We start from the raw sequence: 22,387 nt of genomic DNA, 5'->3' as shown, positions 1-22,387 counted from the left end.
AAAAAAAAAAAAAAAAAAAAAAAAAAAAAAAAAAAAAAAAAAAGCAAACTAAGTAAAATGAAATACGTATTTTGTAGATGCAAGGAAAGTCTATAATATATTTTGCGCAGCCTTGGAGTCAGGACAATTTCTAAAATAACAGAACAGCAACTTCCTCAGAAACCAATCCAAACCTCCCTGAATTCAATAGAAATTCTTCTTTCAGTGACTTTAATGGGCTTTGGGTCATGGCCTCATGCATTAAACTAATTTATATTAAAAAAAAAAAAAAAAGAAATCTATTTCCTTTTACTTTCAATTAATCAGAGGACTGGGTGTGACCTATTGGTAGAATAGTAAATAATACAGAGAACAGGTCAGTTGTACAGAGTGACTTGGATCACTTGAAGAGGTCAGTTCAGATGCAAACACATGCTTTAATGCAGCCAAATGCAACGTCGTCTATCTAGAAACAAAAAGCTTTTGTAAGATGATGAAACCTATTGTTGACAGTAATGATTCTGTCTCCAGATTAAGAAAAATTATTGTCATGATAGATGACCAGCTGACACTGGTCTCCTTCAGTGAGTTTACATGATCTTTAATTGATTTACAGGCAAGGGAATATTTGATAAAAGTGGTAAGATGGTATTAATGATATTGGAATTGATACTGGGATTCTGTGTCCAGAATTAACGTGTATTGTTCTAAAAGGATAATGAAGTATTGGAAGTTATTCTGGAAAGATGCAGCCTTCAAAACGTTCTTTACTGTGAGAGGTGTAAAAAGCACAAATTTGGTTGATCTGTCTGATCATCTGGAGATAACTTGCACATTGGTTACATGGAAAATATATTTCTGATAGTAAGAGTTTAATCTGGCAGGGAAAGGTGCAACAAGATTCAAAGTGAATCTAGAAAAAATTTAATTAGAAGCAAAGACAAGATTTGAAGCAGAGACTTAATTTTGGAACAAAAAGGATATGACTATCATCCAGCACTATGTCACTTATGTAAGATTTGTTTGGGTGTTTTTTTTGTTTGTTTGTTATGTTATGTTATGTTTTATGCCAAAAGAACTGTGGCATGTTAAAGAAATTAAAGGATTACTTTCTTTGTCCTGTAACAGGCAAGAGATTGAATGTGGTTATAGGCGGTTATGTCTTTTCCTTTACAAATCTCTGACTTTGCAATATAAGATGAAAACATAATAGTTTAGCTGAACCTTATGCGTGGCACCTTTTGCAAGTTAGATTTGATAGTTAGCCCATCCACCAAAGATCATGAAGTCATTAGGTGAATAGTTTGCAAACTGCTATGGATGTTACTGTGCCTCATGGGTGGAGCTTTGTACATCTGATGTCACCAAAGAATGACAGATCTTATTCTCCAGTTGGAGATGCATCCCACTGTCCTGAATCTCTCCAGCCACAGAAGCCAGGTGGCAAGACACAGACAGAGATGAAGAAGATGCAGAGAGCTGAGCAAGCTTAGGCATCTGTGTGAAAAAGTTTGCTCTGCTTTAGCAAGAGCTTAAAGGTTTATGTGCTAGAACCACAGGGTTAACAGCCCAGTTAACAGTCCAACTCCCAGCAGAATTTTCTGCATGAGGGACCTCATAAGGTCTGTGCCCTTGGACATCAACCAACATAATACAGAAGCAGGCCCACTTAGAGGGACCACTGGATGGGGCTTTACCAGACCCTACCAACTATGAAACAAAAGATCCCAATAAATCCAGCTCCAACCACTTGGTTCAGGGGGCACACCATGGTAGTCCTGTAGGTAGTGTGGGAAGTCATCCCCATTACAACACTCAGCACAATGCAATGATGGTTGTCAGGATGTGCCATAAGGCTCTGCAATTTTTGCCATCAGGATTATGGAGGAGGATCAGCAGCTTTTTCATATGCCTGAGGTACAATCAGTCCTTTACTTGGTGCACATACCAAACACCTTGACAGGGCAAGGGCAACAAGTACAAATGGCCACCATCACTGATGGAAATGTTGTGCATTTAGTTCCCTCAGAAGGGGTATCCAGTGAGATTATGTGAGGAAGATATAACTGATTCAAGCCCAGGTAGGAACTGAGAGAGTCCTAGTTACTTCCACCATAGTTAGACATTTCTATTCTACTTTACCAATCCTTGTCATAGCAATCACAATGAATTAGACAATGATGAACAAATAAAAAGCTAAAGCTACTAAACACATAAGAAAATCTAAAGGGTACTTAATAAAACTCTTTGATTTGCTATTTCAATTTTTAACACACTCTATCATAATTAATTTTGATGATCTTAAGCTAAATTAAAAGCAGTGGGTAGCACTGCATGGAAGGAAAGGTATAACGGTACCTTAATGGTACCACCCAACATAGTGCCCTGTAGGCAACCATAACTTAATTTAAAAGCACACTTGATATGCAGCAATATACCCAAGTAAAATGGCAGGTGATCCTCAAAACAGAATAAGAAGTAGCTCTTGTAGCCTTCCTTAGCCACAGTAAATCTGTGTGAATGCAATGATTTTCATTAAGCAATCAATAATATATTTTATTAGTTCCAGAACACTGCATACAACCTACTAGAAGCAATTTCACTCCACAGTTTTGAGTGTGAATACCACAATTAAACCCAGAAAAAATAAATTAGTTTTTCTGAAATCTGGAGGTTTTTGAGTTGTAAAAGTCCAATTACGAATTAGCAAGCTGTGAATAATCAGATTTAAAAAAAAAAAATGTTTCAAAGCTTCATAAGCTTATAAGCTTTACTCTTAAAATCCCCAGAGATTTATGAGGTTAAATAGTAATTGGTGGCAAATGAGACAACTGATGATAGCTAAAAGAATCACTGTTTTTCACCTTTAGTTTTCGGACTAATACTTGGCCTTTTCAGAGCAGCACAATCTTTCTGCTACACAAATGTTTGAAATATATACAAATAACTAGACACCTTTGTGTAATTTCAGGTCACTAACAAATATATCTGTGTTTGAAAACACCTGATCTCCCAGTATAGCAGCGGATTAGATTTCCAAATGTGTTTATCCACCGGCTCCCATTAAAAGTCGATGATACTGACAAAAAAAACATTTGGAAATCTAGTTCAGTTACAGTGTTAGACTGCTGATAACTATGCACTGAATCTCATCTAGATCTAGATGCTAAGGACTTCTGAAAATCTTCCTGGCCTCATACTGATACTCATAGTCATATTGACTAACATATATTAATAATATTTTATATGGGTAAGATGTAACTCTTCATCATGCCTATAATTCAATGTTGGTGTGGTAATTTTTAAGTTCTTAGAGATAATTTTGTATATTGTTCCCCTTTTAACATTTGAGAATTTAAAATCAAACACAGTGAATTTTTCATGCAGTTGCAAACTCTCACTGAAATGAATGACCCTTTAAAAAATGTTAGGAAGCCAGGCCACTCAGAATATGAGAGGCACATTTCAGTCTGGTTACATCGGAAGTACTCAAGAACAAGAGCGACTGGTGAGAAATGTATTTAGGCTTACAGAGCACCTGTATCCTTGGGGACAAGATGAAATCATAAGAAAATTGACCCTATAAATCACAAACATAAAAATAAGAAAAGTTGTGTCCCAAAGACTTCACAATCTATTCATTAAATCCTCCAAGAGCTGTTTAAGCAGAACCTTATATACGCAATGAATATAATACTATTATTCAGAGTCTGAAGGGCTAGTTTCAGGAGTAAATGACTGTAGATTTAGGCCTCTAAAAACAGAGAAAAACAAGATATGCAGGGACACTCAGAGACCATAGGAAAGGTATGGCTGCTGTCTAAGCCACCATGCTGTCTAAGCTCCTGTTTGCCACCACATGCAAAAGAGATAATGGCCTAGCAGCTAGGACATTAGCAAAAGACTTAGAAGGCTTGGGTATATGTTTTTATCTAGCCAAAAACTTTCAGCAAGCAATTTCAGGCACAGATATCAGATTCTATGCTGGTCAGTAAAAATGCTTACTGGTGACAGTCCTTGGTCCAAATTATCTTCCAAACTATGCTACTGCCTGGGAAAGTTTTAGATTATTCAACTGAAAATTAAGCCCAGGAGCATGATAATAACAGTCAAACTTTCTGGGCAATTGGATGCTGTTTTCTAAGTTTGTACCCCTTCTCTACAACTGTAGTTATATCCATTGAGAATGAAATACAAGAAAGAGTACTTTTATTGTGCAGTACTCAACAGCATAGTGAAGGGAGCACTGTGAGTATACTAGGTCCCTTCCAACCCAAACTGTTCTATGACATGATTCTGTGATAATAAATTATTTCTGTAAAATAAAGAAAATATCAGTGATGTAGCCATGTACCCGTGAAGTACAAGACATTTAAACTTCTCTTAGATTCTGCATTTCTAATCATGAGTTCTGCTTTAAAGACATAGACCGGTTATATGATGTTATCAATGTAGATGGTTAGATGAGCCTGATATTCATACATGTGTTTTGCACCCCAAAGCACAAAAGCCCACAATTATATATCACATAACCATTCCCAGGCTGATAAATTTTGTCTTCTCTGGGAAAAGTGATGTACCTTTCAAATATCTAAAATTTCATACTGGATCAGCCAATCCCTTCATAATCTTGTCTTCAAACTATGGTTCATTTCAAGAAACAGAGCAAATCCCATTTGTTAGGACTGCCAGGAATTCAGCCTCTCTGGAAATGGCCCAAGAAAGATTTTTTAATGGAATTTTAGGAGTGATTTCCTGAATGCGTTGGTTGTACCCTGATTTTTAGCATAAATGGAAAGCCAGTAAGCAGTCCTCAGTGACATAAGTGATATTTGGTTATTTAACTCTAAATTGATATAATTCCACAAAAAGTTATTAAGATTTACACTGGTATGATATTTAGGTAAATTGTCGCACCTCTAATTCATAGAGTTATATCAGTACAGAAATTAGAGATGACTGCTTAAAACATTACTGTTTTTACCACTATTTTTCTTTGCAAACTTTACTGATATTGCAGACAGAATCCATACAGACAGAATCCATGCAGTGCAAATTATCCACTATTTCAAAGATACCAGCTTTAAAATGAAGTTCATTTTCTCACATAAATAGGATACAATATAAACAAAGGTTCTTAGAGAACTCAACATTGAGACTGAAAAATACTTCCAATCTGTGCTAGTTAGCATAAAACAACATTATGTTTCCCTGAATGGCTATACTAAACATTTAACAAAAAAAAAAAAAAAAAAAAAAAAAGTCTACATTTAGAAGCCATAATTTGACTGGTTTCAGTTGCAAAGCCTTTTGATTACTACTATTAAAAAACTTACCATGATTCATACCCATTTCTGAAGAAAAAAGATAGCTAGAGAAAAATAAAATAAAATAACTTATACATTTTTCATTATGTTTTTTTTTTTTCCTATGAATTTGGGGAAATTTAAAAGCTTTTTAAATAGAAATTATTTTAATTTACAATTTCATTTTTACTGTACATGCTATTATTTTTATTTAAACATAGAATGATTTGGGTCGGACCTTTAAAGATTATTTAATTCCAACCACCATGGACAGGGACACCTTCCACTAGATCAGGTTGCTCAAAGCCCCTGAAAAAGTTATAATGTAAATTTTTGGTAGAAATTTACTTTCTTGTTTCTGGAAGAAAGAAGAAAAAAAAAATCAATTACTCCAAAACAACAACAACAAAACAACACTGGAAGGGAATAAACATATTCTCCAGTACAGCACAGTAATCTCTGTAGATATCCAGTTATATGTTATATCTTTAGGATTACAGGATAACTGAGGCTGTTGGAAAATAGAGAACTCAGGAGGCCTTTATCCAGCCTCTTGCTCAAAGCACGCTCAGCTATAAGTTTAAACAAGGGATAAGGTATAAGAGTTTGTCTGTAATAGTAACCAGTGAGTGATCTCCCTGTCTTTACCTCAACCCATGAGACTTTTTTCATCATATTTTCTCCCTCTGTTCTTTTGAGGAGAGAGAGAAGGGCAGCATGGTGGAACATCTGTGTGAAACCACAACAATCATAGAATCATGATTTGGGTTGAACCATGAATCATGGTTTGGGTTGGAAGGAGCCTTAAAAGATCATCTAGTTCACTCCCCCTCCCATGGACAGGGACATCTTTCACTAGATCAGGTTGCCCAAAGTAATCATATCTGGAACACAGCTGGTTTTGAGCTAGTGGGGTATCACATCTGATACCTGAATACAAGTCCTAGACAACAATTTGTAAAGGAATCATCTCAGTCTCTTATACACAGTTTAATTACCTGTCTGAAGCTCATAAAAGATACAATCTCTAAATGGCAGTTTCAAATTTGTTTTAGTACATTTAATAGCCTATTATAAAATATGTAATTTAAGAGCTAGTCTGTTCTCTGTGGAGCTTTCAGCTGGACAATGTTGTATTTTTCAAATTTTTAGCTAGTTTATTTCACATGCACAAATGGAGATATAGAGAAATGTAATGAGTTATACTCAGTAGTTTTATGGCAGCATTACACTTTATCAGTCATCTCATATTGTTATATTTATTGGGATTATGTGTAAATATATGTACATGTATGTATGTATATATAGACATATATATGTGTGTAATGTTTACCCTAGTTCATAATCTGCTTAAGAAAAGATTAATGATGGGAAGTATTGTAGGTGTCATTACTCAGGTAGTTAACATGGGTATTAATATTAAATTTAATTTACTTACTTACTGCCGAATCAGCAGCCTTTACTAAAATAGCAAGAAAAAAGTATGGATTATATTCCCTGGCAATATGAAGAGTTCAGGAAATGAAAAGTGCCTCAATCATATATAACATATGAATTAGACTATTGGTAGTGCAGAAGCCTTGAAACAACTTCAGTGACCCACTTACTCATTATTCTTTCATTGTTTTAAAGAGATTATGAATTAGTGCTCTGCAGTTTGAATAGCATCAGATACATGAAATAGAACCCCTGTGCCTCAGTTAACCTTAAACAGGTTCCTTAAAGCAAGACAGACAGATTTAATGGCTCTGATGTCATTCCACAATATCATATATGCCAGAAAGAAATAACAGAATATAACAGAATAACAGGAAAACTTATGAAACCATTTTCTAGCTATTTAAAGCCTCAGAAAAATGAGCCAAACTTGTGAGGAAAAAGCTGAAGAGTGTATAATAGTGCATCTGAAAACATCAAGATACGAAAGATTTTTCCATCCTTTTCAGCATTCTGTATTAAAAATCTGATGCTTTGCCAATGATACCTGGCAAAAGTGTTTTAACTGCTTCTGCAACCTGATACTGTATGTACTGCAGTCAACAATGAAATCTTCGATTACTTCACTGCATTGTTCTGCTCCCTGTTCTAACTGGCTTCCGTGGAAAAAAGGCTTCAGTTGAAACAAATATTTGCACTCTTGCTTACAGTATCGTCTCTTTCCGCCCTTTGAAAATTACTATGGCTGTAGCTTTAACTCAAGTTGTAAATACAGGAATGATAATGTGATCCATACGGACTCTGTTCAAGTCCCATAAAGCCAGAGGGAGACTTTCCACAGATTTCAGTAAGACCTTACTAAATGGTGCTGGGGGAATGAGAACTTTCAACCAGACATCTTTTAATTCAGTGGTTATTTTTTTCTTTCCTTACTTTCAGTGTAAAGCAAACAGATTTGATATCATCAGGTGTCAGAGTCCAGTACGTGGCATCAAGGACATTCTATTTGATAGCAAAGTCCACATGTTAATGAGTTTTGATTTATCTTTTTCAAATCAGACAGATTGATAAAATGCTCTGAAGAAGTAAGATAATCAAGCAAAACAGCTAAAAATCCTGTCAGAATTTAAGCAGAGCCCCTGTAAAAAGGCTCGTTGCCTTTTGAGAATAGGAGGAGAAATTTTGACAGCTGAGAAAGGAGTTCTAAAATCTCTTGCTAATACCACAGACAAGAATACTTTCATTTTGCCAGATGAGTCCACCTTAGCTTTTGTTGTCATTTCCATTATTGAATGATCTCCATTCTGAAAAAGGATAACTAGTTATTGATTCAAACGTCAGCAGCTTAAATGCTATCAGCTAGAAACAGCAGCACTAGGGAAGGCAGCTGCATGAATACTACTGTACACTCCTGCTTCGAGATACTGCATTTCCTACTCTGTCTAAGCAGGCTTGGAGCTCAGCATAAATGTGGATCTCATATTCAACCATATATTTATCCTCACATAAACCTCTGTTGTTCTTCCTACCTTCATTCTAGAAGCAGGCAATACATGTCTAAGATGCAGACTGCAGTTTAGAGCACTCTTATTTTCTCTCCACATGAAAGGAGGTCATTTATTAAGGTTTCAAATGCAGCCAGCTTTAGTACAGAGATGTCTGAGCTAGCTTCTGCTGCTGCTTTGGTACCATGAGCAGGAGTGTAGCTGCAGCAGCATGGAACTTGGTGCAGGTCAATATGCCCTTAGGAGAAGGAAGGACACAAGATGCTTCAGGTGCTTGCATTAACTCTTGTAAAGCTAATTCAAGTATATCCTAAGTTGCCTGACAAAATCACACTGGAGATAGCACTAAACCATAGCCTCCAGGTCAAATGATTTGTCAGTTCTTTCATGCTGTGATTAGCTTCAGACTTCCACAGAGTCTGTTACTGATTATTTCTTTCTGTCCCAGGAATAGCTAAAAGTGTGCAGCTTGGACTCACAAAAATAGGCACTGAACAAGCAGTAAGAACATATACAGGCTCCCCTCTAAACAGTTTATAGCTTAATATTACAAAGAGAATATGCATCTAATAAATGAGAGGGTTGAGTATAACAAAGTAAAGTAATAAATACATTTTATAAGCATAGTTCTGGGCACTCCTAAGAATCAGCCCTCATGTTTTGGCCTCCAGGAGATCACAAAATCTCTAAATATTAATCTGCATTCCTTTGAGATCCACACACATGGTCTGGAGCCTAAGCTGTCTGCAATCCTCCTATTCCATCTGAAATTCAAAAGATTATTTCCTGGAAACTTTGAAGGGAAAGCAGTGAAGTATTTCGTTTCTCTTTCCTCCTTTTTTGAACCACCTCCTTCTATTCATTGCACCAGTGAAAAATGAAATCTAGACCTAATTTCATACCAAAACAAGTGTATATTTAACTTCACCGGAAACTACAGATGTACACCTTTTCTAAGAATCTAGTTCCATCAGAAGCAGACAAGAAAAACTAGCAGATTAATGTCACAAAACAGGAGTGTTTCTACTAGTATTAAATGATATTTTTTTCTCATATAGCAATCAGAAAGGTTAAAGGTGAACATTTGTCTTTGCTTTTTGCCATCTAGTCCATCTGAATGAGGGCTTCCTTTGAGCTGCTGAGCACTGCAAGTGCATCTGGAAAATGTCAGCTAATGTATTTCAAAGTTATTACATGAAAACAAAATCCTGAACATTATTTTTATGAAACCTTCCAAGAAAATTCACTTCCGAGACCTGGCTTGAGAATGAGCAGGAGACATTTTTCAGCCCAAAGTAATTTTATGAGAAGGTTTAAATGTTTAGAAAATACATTGCAACTGCAATTTCTCCCTTAACCAATAGCCTCAGTGACAGATTACATGACCGAAAGAGTGAATATATGTGTATACACACGTACACACATCATTTCATTTGTTTACCTTTGGATCAAAAATAGAATGTTACAACATTTGTTTTATCATTTTAGATCCCCCTGAGGCATTGTGACATTTGGTACATTTATTTTTTCTGTTAAGAGATGATTCTTTAATTCTTTGAAGCAGGTGGAGGAAGCATTTAGCAGAATGTTTACACTGTGACAACTATACATCGGGGGGAATAAGGGGGAGTGTGTTTGAACATGCACAGAAAGTCAGAAGTTGATTACATTTCTTACTTCTGCACAGCCCAAATGTACAAGTTAGAGAGAATTTCTGTTCCCAGTGCAGATAATAACACATATACAGATTTCAAAGAGGCCAAGCATCTTGTCGTTAACTTTAATTGAGCACCCATGTCATGTGTGAGTACAGTACCCTTCCTACTGTCCAGCTTTGAACACTAAACTCGAGTCTCTTCCTTGTAGTCAACAGCAAAAAAGTAAATACCTCCAAAATTCCTTTCAGGAGATCAACAGTAAAAGCCTCTTTCTTACTCCATACAACTTTATGTCAGGAAACTTGAAACAAAGGTCCCTGTGCATCTAGAAATGAGCTACCTAAATGCAGAGTTTAAAAATAATCTCTGTACTTGGGATGTTTATGGTCTTGCTGGGACAAGTTTTATGATTCACATTATGCAGAATAAACTGACACATACAGATGACCTCCTGAGCTCCAGTGTTCTCTTTCAATACTGGAAGAAGGAATCTGGACTAGCTGTATTAAAATAAGGATGTGCATGTCATGCTGAACATCCAGTAACCTTACTGAAGTCCAGTAAGGTAAATCTGGGAGTTTACTTATGTTTTCTTTGTGAGAAAACACTGTTAAAAGAATATACTAGAATTCTGTAACTCACAAATCTTAGTCACACAACTATGGCTGACTCCAGCCCTATCCTCTTTTATTGTTCTATAATGAAAGTTTAAGACTGTTCTTTCTATCTTTCAGCAGATGAAAATATTTCTTTCTCTGTGAAACTGTATAAGTCTTATGGGATATCAGGATAACAGTTGGAATAAACTTATCTCTATCTTGCTTCTCAAGGAAGCCCTCATCAAACCCCGCTTTCTCAGGGAAACTCCAGATTTAAATATGCTTGTCACAGAACAAAGCTTTAAATGTCATGTCATGAGTTTTCCTGAACTTGCTACATAGATCAATGAATGGAGCACTTTTCCTATAGACATAGGATATATACTTCACTCATAAAGAGCAAAATTACCTGCATTTCCCTGGACTGTTAGGCAAATTATCTGCACCAGTGACATGGCCTATCTGTAACTATGTTTTTATTTTTCCATATCCCAGTGCAAATGCCATGGTTAGTACAACCTGAAATCATTTTGTTTCTGACTGTAAAGAGAAAGAACAAACAAACTTTTGTTTGTTCTGACCCAATGATGTTTTTTGTTGGTTTGTTCAGCCACAAAAATAATTTGAATATTCAACCAATTTTCTACTTAAACAAACTTGTAGTTTCAATAATCATTACCAATAAGATATTTTTTCCAGATAGATGGATAGCAAGCAAATGGTTAATTGGGCAGTGCTATCTTTAAAGCATACACTATCTTTAAAGTGTTATCTTTAAAGCATAAGGAAGCAAAGACAGAGGGCAGAGGAACCCACAGAAGGCCAGTTCATATTATCTATAATAAATGATGGATTTTGCCACTCTTCAAATTCCATTCAAAGTTACTTTGCCACTAATCTTGCTAGATCCATATTTTTCTGCATACTACTTTGCTCTTCTTGACCACTGAGATGACTTGCAGCAGAAATTACTGTTTAATAAGAGTAAAGATGATGTAACCCATCCCAGAATAGTTTCCATCTTTCTAAACCAAATAGAAGTATATATGTAAGGACATCCTGTATTACTAATTTAGTCTGATTATATGACACTTTTTTGTGATAAAGTTTTTTATGATAGAAATATTCCAACTTGATATAAAGGAGATCATCATAAGTAATATCCAGAGAGCTGTCACTTCACACATATTTTAAAAGGCAAAAGCAATACCTTGTAAATTATTTAGTTCTTAGCAGGGTCTACTCGAAGAACAGACATCTCCTCTGTTTCACAAAAGTTTTGGTTTCGTACTAGACATTAGTCTAGTCATGCCACTCAATACATTGATGAAAATGTTTCCTTTGAATTTTAACCTTTTTGCAGAACATACATAGGAAAGGAAGTTTGAGTTCATGAAGAGATTACATTTTCTTTTTCCTGGGTAGAGCTGACTTCTATTTTAAAAATAAATAAATAAATAAACATTTTCCCCCCTACTAAACTACTATTGGGAAGCCATCCCTTTAAAGTGTCTTTACCCATATTTTATGTCACTATTCAAAATCTTTATTTAGTAGAGCCCCAGATTCTGACATGCCTGCTCTGTTTTGAAATAGTACTTACCAGATTGATACATGTGAGCATTAGTATCACAGGGGCTGCCAGGTAACAAGGAGATATGATCAAGTATCAGAAACTTGGATTCTATCCTTAGCTCTGTTACTGACCAATTCCATCACTTTGGATAACTCTGTTTTGTTCTTCTGTCTTGAAGTGAATCCTTACCTTTATCTACTTAAAAAACAAGCTACACTTGGAAGGTAACAACATCTGCTGGATATGATTTCACACTGGGGATCTAATTTCATCTGAGTCCTTTAGACAAGATAAATCATCATAATAATATTCTTATTTGCAGCTAAGATTAAACCTAAAGTTCCCTTATTGGAGTGTCATCCTGGTTCCTGTGATATTTGTCTGAAACTTTCTTCTTAGAGTATAACAAATGTGCTTCAACTCCATTGGTCAGCTTCTTCCTCTAATGCAGACGGGTTAATGGATTTTTCTTGTGCACAGTACAGCTTGTTTCTTAATATTAATTTCAACTTCAGGTTATTGTGCAAATTGTGTCCTAGCTGGAAATTGAACCACGTTGACCACTGTAAAAGAAAAGCCTAATATATGACCTGTATTAGACAAATTTGCCCAGCCAGCAAAGTATGTTGGATTGATTTTCACTCTGTCATACCGAGACAGTTTGTTAGACAAGTTCTCCACCCAGTGGCTGAAAGCATTCATGAGAGCAATGACATGATCCCCAGTACGATGCTATTGAAAAGCTGGAGATATAAATCCTGCTTAAATATTTCAGCTGATGCAGGCAAAAAGATGCTTCTTTCATTTAAACCTAAGAAACCCATTTAAAAAAAAAAAAATGTTTAAGTCAAAAGTAGGCTTAAGAACAATAGATGTAAATACTGAAACTCACCCACACCTTCCAAAACAAGCAAATAAACAAAACAAATAAAACAAAAACCTATACTAGTATTTTCTGCTGTTTTTGTTTTCATAATATGGACTATTATTATAGTCCATATTGATGAAAACTATAATATTGTTTTCATCAATATGGACTTGGAACTGTGGTTTCTTTATTTGCTTGTTTGCTTTCAGCAGGGTAGCAAGTCATTTCCCTCTTGCCATCAACACAGGGACTAAATTAAAGCTTCCCTGAGAGTTACTTGAAACAGGATTTAGCACTTGAGAAGAATTTGCTTTATACGTACAGAATGTGCAGACTCACTTCCATGTATGAATCCTTTTTCAGCATAATACACGTCTAATACAGGTGTAAGACTGAGCAGTATTGCTATGCCCACCAAAATTTGGGAAGTAACATTAAATGGGAAAGCTGTTTTTTTAGAGGAGGTGCCTGACGTGGAAAGGCTGTAGTATTTCACTTGATTTGCATCCACAGCTTATCTCAAATGTTAAGAACTGCTTTGGTGAATGTCAGCCAGGACTAGACAGCTTTCCATATAGCAAAGTTTGAAAGCCACCTTGCCTCCAACATTAGTGGGACCAGAAAAGCTTTGCTGTATTTCTACTTTAAGCTTATTCTGTTTCTGGGGGAATTTTTAGCAGCACCTCCCTCCTCTAATCACTGAAAGACTATTCAAATACCTTTTAGCCTGAAATAATCCCCTGGAATTATGAAAGAAGGGATCTGGACAGATCCTGTTTTGACAGGACATTAATCACAAAGACGATCTCCTGTTACTAATACGCAGGTACATCTGCCAGGGGGCAGTGGGACTTGTGACAATCTCTATTAGCACATGCCAGGGAAGTACATACCACAAGAACATTGCAACAACAACAAAGCTAATAAAAAGGATTCATCAGCAACATACATATACTTACGTAATATGAGATTTAACATAGTTCATTTTTCTTCTTCGAACAGATACACCTTGCTCATGCTTTTTTTTGATTTTCATCTTGCTTCTTTTTGAATTTTGTAGATCCCTTTCATACAGTTAATGTATAAATATATATGTGTGAAGAATATATTATTTGGTGAACTTGAAAGTTACTGCATTTATATACATAAATCCTTTTTTATTGATGAAATATTATAGTCAGTTAAAAATATTAAAATCAATATAAATATATTTTTGACTTCAGTACTCAAATTTGTAAAATACAAGATGAACAAATATACAAAAAAGGCAGTGCACATCCCACACACACCCCTCTCAATAATGCCCAGATGGCCTCACAGGGAGCCACAATAATTCTCACAAAACTTTGCACATCTAGTAGATGCTGCTCCACTGCTAGACTGGCATTTATATCTGAATATAAGTTTGAAGCTTTTTCATTGGAAGGCGGGGGAAGGAGGTGAAGCATTACATTTGGGTACATAATACTCTGAATTAAGTATCACAAAATCCAGAAGAGAAAAGTAAAATTTACAATTAGGATTTTTTCCTGCAAATTTAGAAAATAATTACAATGAACAATAAATAAGAAGGAAATATTTAAATACAATTTATTCCCCAAATAGAACCATAGGATAATAGAGTCATTTAGGTTGGAAAAGACCTCTAAGATCATCAAGTCCAACCATTAACCTAGCACTGCCAAGTTTACCACTAAGCCATTATGCTTCATAAGATTAATCTACTCGTTAGTAAAAATACCTACTTTTTCTACGTTATGACACTGCTCATTCAGTCATGCAACTGTTTTGCAATTTTCCATCATTTATAACACTCCAGCTCCCCTAAAACCAAAATCAAAAATAAATTGTCATTTTTTTTTCCTGGTAAACATTGCTGTTCTCCCAAATCAAAAAGATAATTTCATATAATCATTCTGTTTATGCTAAAAATGAAAATAAATATTTTGTTTCTTTGTTGGTTGTTTTTTTGTAAAATATGGAAGCTTGAAATTGAAAGGTGACAACTAAAACTCCCCCCCTCTCCCCTTACCTAAACTATTCTTTCCTCTGTTCCACTCCAATCAAATGCACAAAATTCAAAATTGTTCTGTTTTCCTGTATTTTTGTTGCCATTTTTTGATAAGAGCTGGGACAGGAGGAGCGGGGTAGTTCTGGGGTTAATGATAAGGGAATAGATTAAGTATTTGGTGGACTCGAAAAATGAAACAGTTTAGAGAGTTTAGATAAAACAGTGAATATATAGCTTTCTCAGTGGAATTCCCATTCTTTTCTATTTGCTTTTTTTGTTTTGTTTTTGTGATTTTGGGGGGGAAGGAGAAGGAATTCTGGACAGGAAACTTACTGTACAAATTTAAATTGTAAGATAGAATGCAGTGAAAGAGAGAAGTAGCTTAACTTTGGGTCTCTTTTTCCACTCTGTACTGGAATCTAAATTATGGTTCATTTCATGGAAGGAATTTAGAGTCTCTCAAATAATCTGACAAAAGGGTAGAGCAAATACTTTTAAGATTATGTTTCATCTTGTACAGATTAAGTACAGTGAAGCACCAGGTTTATGGTGACTTCCCTTGCAGACGGAACTTACTATTTCTGTGACGAACGAGATCTGCATGCCCTCTTCGACACTAGGTTGGCGACTAAGTCAAGTCCTTCAGGGGAGGAATCTCATCACCCTGGAGGGAAGTGCAGTTTTACAAACTGTTAGCCGACTTCACCATCTAGTGGTAGTACAAGAAAAGTTTCAAGGGTAGTATTAGCCATTAAATCTAAGGAGAAATTTGTTATGAAGCACAAATAGTCCAACATAATGCTATGCTGGAATTAGGGCTACATAATTGCATGGAGTCTGCACTCACTTCAGTAAAAACAGAGTACATATCTGTCAGTACGTCTATATCCCCCACTTCTCTGACAGATACTAACAGTTCACATTCATTCCCTGCAATGTCCAACAAAGCAGATGTCTTTCCTAATTTAATTCCAGGTGACAGAGTACTTCCCCTGCCTGATACAAGTAACTGTCTGAGCCTTATCTTTTTTTTTTATTATTATTTTTTTGTTGTTGTTGTTACTATACATTTGTTTTAGCACAAATACATAGATCCCACATGGCCACAGTTCAGAAAAAGAATGGAAATGATACTATCTAGCAGCTTTAAAAAACAATAGTAAGGAAAGCAAATGATTTAGTATCAAGGACTTTGAAATAAGAAATCAGAAGGTCTCATCAACAAATCTTTCTTGATGACATTTGCTCTACTTATTTGCTCTAACAATATTTAAGCTTCTACCCACAATGAAGAGTTGTAGTACTCACCTATATTCCTTGATTTACCCTGCAAAGTCTAAGTAGCAGAGATATGGCTTCATTATCTGAAACAGATTTGTATTTCCATCAGCTCAGCTGCCCAAGAACTAAAAATTACTGTCCAGGTTATCACTGACTGTGACAGAGCTGGGCATGACTGTAAAAAAGATATAATAGCCTCACACTTACAACTCAAAATGAAGAAATAAAGGCCGGCTTCCTTAAGTTTTGGTTGTTTTCAAGCTCAAAGTATAAACGTCTACATTCAAGTATTTGTTTCTATGCAGAATACATTTCCCCATGGGAAAAAAAAAAAATAATAATAATAATAAAAAAAGGACTTTCTCCTAAATTTCAAAGGATTTCTGTCCATTTGTCCATTTTTCTGTTTCATTTTCTTTTCTTTTTCTTTTTCTTTTTTTTTTTTTTTCTTGATTGACAGCTTCTGCTGTGCCATCTTCATTTCCAAAATGGGGCTTGGAAGGGTACAGAGTTTTAAACTTGATCTGCTCTACTTTTGTGGAGGTTGGGTCTTCTTGCCCTTCACAACCTTCTTACTTCTTCTTGCTCTCATACCAGCGATGAACTGACCTCTCAGATCCTGTTCTGGCCAAAGACACAGAAGAAAAATATCCACTTTTTTGCTGGTTAGAGTTTGGCCATTGTAGGCTCATCAAGGGAAGAAAAGAAGAAATGGCAGGACATAAGCAGTGGCAGATAAGATTGGTCTAAATACTCTGAAAACTTTCCAGAGTTGGTTTATTTCTGTTGTTTAACTTCTGGTCTATGGACTTGTGGAGGGAATTAGTGGACTACCACAAAGGATTTATGACACTTTTTTAAATATATATATATATATATATATATATAATAATCTACCTAAGGTTAATATTTCTAGAATGAGCACCTAATGAGATGAGGTGGGATGGGGATGAGGTACTGATCTCTTCTCTCTGTTAACCAGAGATGGGACCCAAGGGAACATCATGAAGCTGCATCAGGGGAGGTCAGGTCATATATAAGAAAAAGGTTCTTCACTGAGAGGGTGGTTGGGCACTGAATATGCTCACCAGGAAAGTGGTCACAGCACTGAGCCTGACAGAGATCAAGAATCATTTGGACAATCCTCTCAGATGTATGGTTTAAAGTTTAGGTAGTCTTGTATGGAGCCAGGATTTGGATTTCATGATCCTTGTAGGTCCCCTCTAACTCAAGATATCCTATTCTATCCTATCTTACTACCAGTAAGGTCAGACTTGATATACAGGACTGTAGACAGACAAAATTAACAAAAACGTTTGTATTAGCAAATCCATAGATTTCAAATTGCATTTCATTTACAGAGACCACATTGATTCTTGGTTGTATGATCCTGTGGAACTCTTACACTGGAGCAATATGTACCATAGTAACAAAATACAGAAACAACAAAGCTGGGAGGTTAAAACTGAAACACTGCTTTTTTGGGAAGAAAGCAGTTATTTTATTTCCAGTGGTCATTCTTATCATAAGCCTCCTTGTTTTTAAATATCAGATATTGTTATTATCAATATTTGTTTTTCCTCATAAGTATGATCTCAGAAGTGCTCAAGCACTAGTATAAACTTACTCTTAAAACCAAACTATCTTACTCTTATCTCCCATAACAACAGCTGCTTATGTTTTGCTCACCTTTCTTTGAATTTAACATAATAATAGCCTCAATCCTCTTTTGGAATTACTCTAGATGAGAATAACTGACTTGTTATTGTTTCCTGATTTATATATATATTTATCTAAAGCAAGAAAGAAAAAAAAATGAAAAAAAAAAAATAGCCAACAGATGATGATATCAGGAACAATTTATAGCAATTATACCTCATCAACCTCTCAATGAAAAGGAAGAAGCAGTAGACTTTTTTTCTTATGGTTCATATATACAAACCACAATAAATAAATAATTGATGATACACACAGTACACTACATCTTACTGGAATGAATCAGCGCAAGCTTGTGTACAAGCACAAGTTAGTACCATCAGCAGCAGAGATAAGGGCTCAACAGATTTGTTAGAAGCTAGCCAATTACACCACACTTTAATTAACAGGGGATTAAAAAATAAAAATAAAAATAAAAAAGTGCCTTGAAAGTGAGGAGAGTCACCTCTGTCCTCTGCAATATTTTATTACTTAAAATTTCAGACATGCCCCTTTCCTTGGTTTGAATGGATCCATGAATTTATCCTTGCAGATATTTTCCTATTAATTCCACCCTAATTACTATGATAATCAATGCAAAAGATGTTGTCCTGGTATATACAGGTACATTGCACACAGGATTAGCTGAAAAGCCTCCAACCTACAACCCCAAGAAGGAGAGAAGGATACCTATCTTGAAAATAAAGTATCAGAGAAAAACCTACAATGAAAGTGGACATTTCAGGTATTATTTGTTGCTTTTTTGTTCAATTACTGCATTTTTAAAAAGCATTTGTGACACACATTAGTACTCCCATGTTCATTCAGCTCTTCCCAGGAATGCTGATAACCTCCTGGTGTCAGTATGACTCTACTGCAATTTAACTCCTGTTGCTAAGCCCTGAACTGAGGTAAAAAAAAAAAAAATGTTTAAATATGACAGCTAATACACTGCCTAGGGACTGGAACTTCAGTGTATTAGATAAGTCTCTTAGGAGCAATAAAAATTATTTCCTTACACATTCTTTGTACTATTGCCACAGTTCTGGTTATGAAAGGAATATCTTGATACTGTTCTTTGTATCTTTGTACTATACAATCACTAGTAGGCATGTAATTATTCTAGATAAAAAAAAAAAAAAAAAAAAAAAGTCATTGTATTTATTTCACTTTATGTACAAGAAGATCTCTAGCAGTAAAACAATGCTGCACCCATCTTAAGCCTGCTGCCTCTATTCAACCACCTTCACCCCAGCCCTGGTTACTCAAAAATGTTAGCAGCTCTACCAAACTGTCCTGAAATACTGCTTCTCTTTCATATACACAGTAGCAATATCCAGGAGTGGTTGTATCAAATTATGAATCTCACTCACCAACATCTTCCTGAACTGTGGTCATTTATGCCCAAATACCAATCCAGCAGCACAGGGCAGAAGACAGGAGAGCATAACATATCGCTTATTTTGATTATCTGTAACTAGTTCTCCCAGGCCTGTTCTTCCTTTGTTCTTTTCCCAAAACCTATCATGATATTTAATTTTACCAGAAGTACTGAGAAACATTAGATCAGCTCTGGGATAGCCAGCTGGAATGTGCTTACATGGATTTTAAGCTAAGAAATGTTATTACATTTGTTTTGCCTTATCCTGATATGATGGATCAGGACGTAGAGAACTTTTTTTGTTAAAGTTTCTTTTAACATTGGAGAGAGTATAGCAGGTGGAGCTTAGACAAATTTCTGTGGTAATGAGTTTCTTCTACTTCTGTATCTAAACAAGCTCTTCATTCACATACCGCAGCACTCCACTCTGAATGTGTCAACATAAGTGCCTTCTGAGACGTTTTTACACTGTTCTCCACTAAGCAGTGGTGTAAAATCACCTTTTCTTAACTTTCAGAACTGCTTATCAAAATCACATAGAACTAAAGTTTAAGTCAATTGCTCCTGTCTTGTTGCATGGGAAAAAAATAAGGCGTCTTTTGATTTTAAAACAAGCTTAGGACCACTTTAAATAAAGCAATTTGGTAATGTGATTTTATTCAAAAATACTGTACAAATAACTATTATTTTAAACAACTGAATTCTACCTTAGAATTCTTAATCATTATAAAGTTGTTTTGTGATGATTTAATTAAATTCCTAAGGATACAAAGAACACTTCTGTTGTTTTTGTTTGTTTGTCTGTTTGTCTTGGTGTTTTTGTTTGTTTTGTTAGTTGTTTTGTGGGTGTTTTTGTTGTTGTTTTGTGTGTGTCTTTTTATAGTTTTATTACCTAGAAAAGAAATATCTTCTTGGCATTTAACAAGCCAAACAGGGTTTTCTGTTGGCAAAACCCACTGGGATCCCCCAGGGATCATGATATCTAAGTGGAACTTCTGTTATAGAATACCGTTTCCAATAGATCAATTTTTCAGAGATACTTTAATAATGGTTTGGCAGAATGTTTGTTCAGCTCGGGGGTTCCTAGAATATCAAACAATCCCAGAGTTCGGAATTACTTGGTTGCTTTCCTTTGAAGTAAAACAATAGTAGATGGTTCACTGAAGCATCAGTATTGCTGTAGAATAATTGTTATTTCCAAGGAGATGGCACAGGTTTCCTGGAAGTACAGTCGTAGTTGAGCATGTTAATTTGGAATTCAGAATATCTCACATTCATTTGCTCATCTCAGCGAATCTATGATTGTACAGTTATCCCTACATAATTCACAGCTAATCTACTGAGATTTCTGTCAAAACTGTAGGATGCTTAAATTGATGTTGCAACCAACATATCGAATATAGTGAAGTTCATGCTTACAACTATAATGAAACTTTAAGAAATTCTTTATTGGCTATGGTTAACTGACAAGTGATTTGTAGGAGAAAAGTCATTTGGGGATTGAAACTGATAAAGGTGTATGTAGGATCAGTAGGATACACAAAACTGAGATTGGAAAGGATTTAGAGCTCCCTTGTATTTAAACTGGAATCACAGAAACTAAGCTTTTTTGAAATTATTTTTAATCTGAAATAAACCTGCCACATACTCACTTTCTACATTTGCTCTTAGTTCTGGAAACTCATCCATAATTACAGGACTGCTTATTTAGTTTACCTAAAGTTTTCCATTATCATTTAAGATTTTCCATTATCATTTAAGCCTGGTGTTCAAGATGAATTTCATTTTTCAATTCTAACCATAAAAAGCATAAGTCTAATTCCCTGCCCACTACTCAACTCAAAGCTCCAAATTTCTATAATCATAGTTCATGCTTATTTTTCAAATGAATAGTGTAAGAAATCTGAACATCATTGGAACAAACTCTCTTCTCCATCAGCCAGTAAATTCTTGTCAGTGAAATATCAGAACTTGTCAGAAATTCCGTTGCAACCATTCATATTATTACGAGAGACAGAGATGTTACAATACAGTGCTGAGGCTTCAGGAGTAATTGCAATATGCGTACAAATACTAGTATTGCACAAATTATAGCACAGAAACTGCTTGTCTTGTGGATAAATCGGTGGATCTTCAATTCCTATATTTTCAATAATCTTTAGGATACTGTCTTGCAACCTTAAATTTCTCACCCCAATCTCTCTAACTGTTAAAATGTATTTTATGATATATCGCCTTTAAGTTCTCAGTAAAAAATACTATTCTTTGTAGATACAGTCTTCAGTGCAGTCTTGCCCCTAGCTCTCAGGTACTTCTGGTTTCATGGGCTTCACTGGAAGCAACAGAAGGGGAAAAGCTCTAGATGTACTTGAGAACTGATTGTATTTCACCCAGATGTTATCTTTGAAGTAATGAGTCACATTAACAAAAAGATTCACTGTCCCAACCAGAAGCCTAGCCCTAAAATCTGATCTATCTCAGGTTGTCATGTGTTAGCCTGGATAGAATAACTGAGTCCAAAGCATCCAAAGAGAAAAGGCACCTGTACAATTGTACAACATTAAGAAAGGCCTAGAGGCTCTGTCTACAGAGACCTTCAGACTAACTTAATCCTAGGACCAAAACATGATTTTAAAAAGCAGCTTCTCATTAAGTAAGAATATATATATATATATATATATTAGTATTTTTGCTGAAGAATGGATAAAACATCAGATAGCTTAGGCATTAATTAAGGCATTAATTTTGGCATTAATTTTATTTTCCTCCTCTCTAATCTTCACATTTAGCTATATAGAATTATTCTAAGGAAGAAGTACCAGGCAAGACTTTAAATAGTTAATACTGTCCTTCCTAGAGAGTTTGAAATTAACTGGAGTGCTGGTTGTAAAGTGATTTTATTTGCTTTGAGGAAAATAGTACAAAAGTAGTGCTAAATAGAAGACTCAAAGACAATGAGGGTCATCCTTCTGGTGCTGGTGGCCTGATGTGGCCTCTGGCCTGCATTGTGGGCTCACTGCTGAACTGAAAGCACAGCCATATTACCTGACCTAGCAAATCTGTGCTGACATTCAGGCTGCTTTGACCCTTG

General features: G+C 35.5%; 2 long non-coding RNA genes across 2 annotated transcripts in view; one reads left to right on the top strand and one right to left on the bottom strand.

Annotated features, from left to right (window-relative positions):
- Positions 1 to 22,387, bottom strand: part of LOC118161367 — a 299,787-nt gene that overhangs the window by 15,284 nt on the left and 262,116 nt on the right. The window lies entirely within an intron of this gene.
- Positions 12,450 to 22,387, top strand: part of LOC118161370 — a 124,806-nt gene continuing 114,868 nt past the window's right edge. The window contains exon 1 of the long non-coding RNA XR_004747978.1: positions 12,450 to 12,625. This is a non-coding gene — a long non-coding RNA (uncharacterized LOC118161370). The remainder of the gene's footprint in view (positions 12,626 to 22,387) is intronic.

This window comes from Oxyura jamaicensis, chromosome 2 (genome assembly GCF_011077185.1).
Source record: "Oxyura jamaicensis isolate SHBP4307 breed ruddy duck chromosome 2, BPBGC_Ojam_1.0, whole genome shotgun sequence".
In the NCBI taxonomy this organism is placed as follows: Eukaryota; Metazoa; Chordata; class Aves; order Anseriformes; family Anatidae; genus Oxyura; species Oxyura jamaicensis.
Note: the sequence above shows the minus strand (reverse complement) of the source record. Positions and strands in the feature narration are given on the sequence as shown.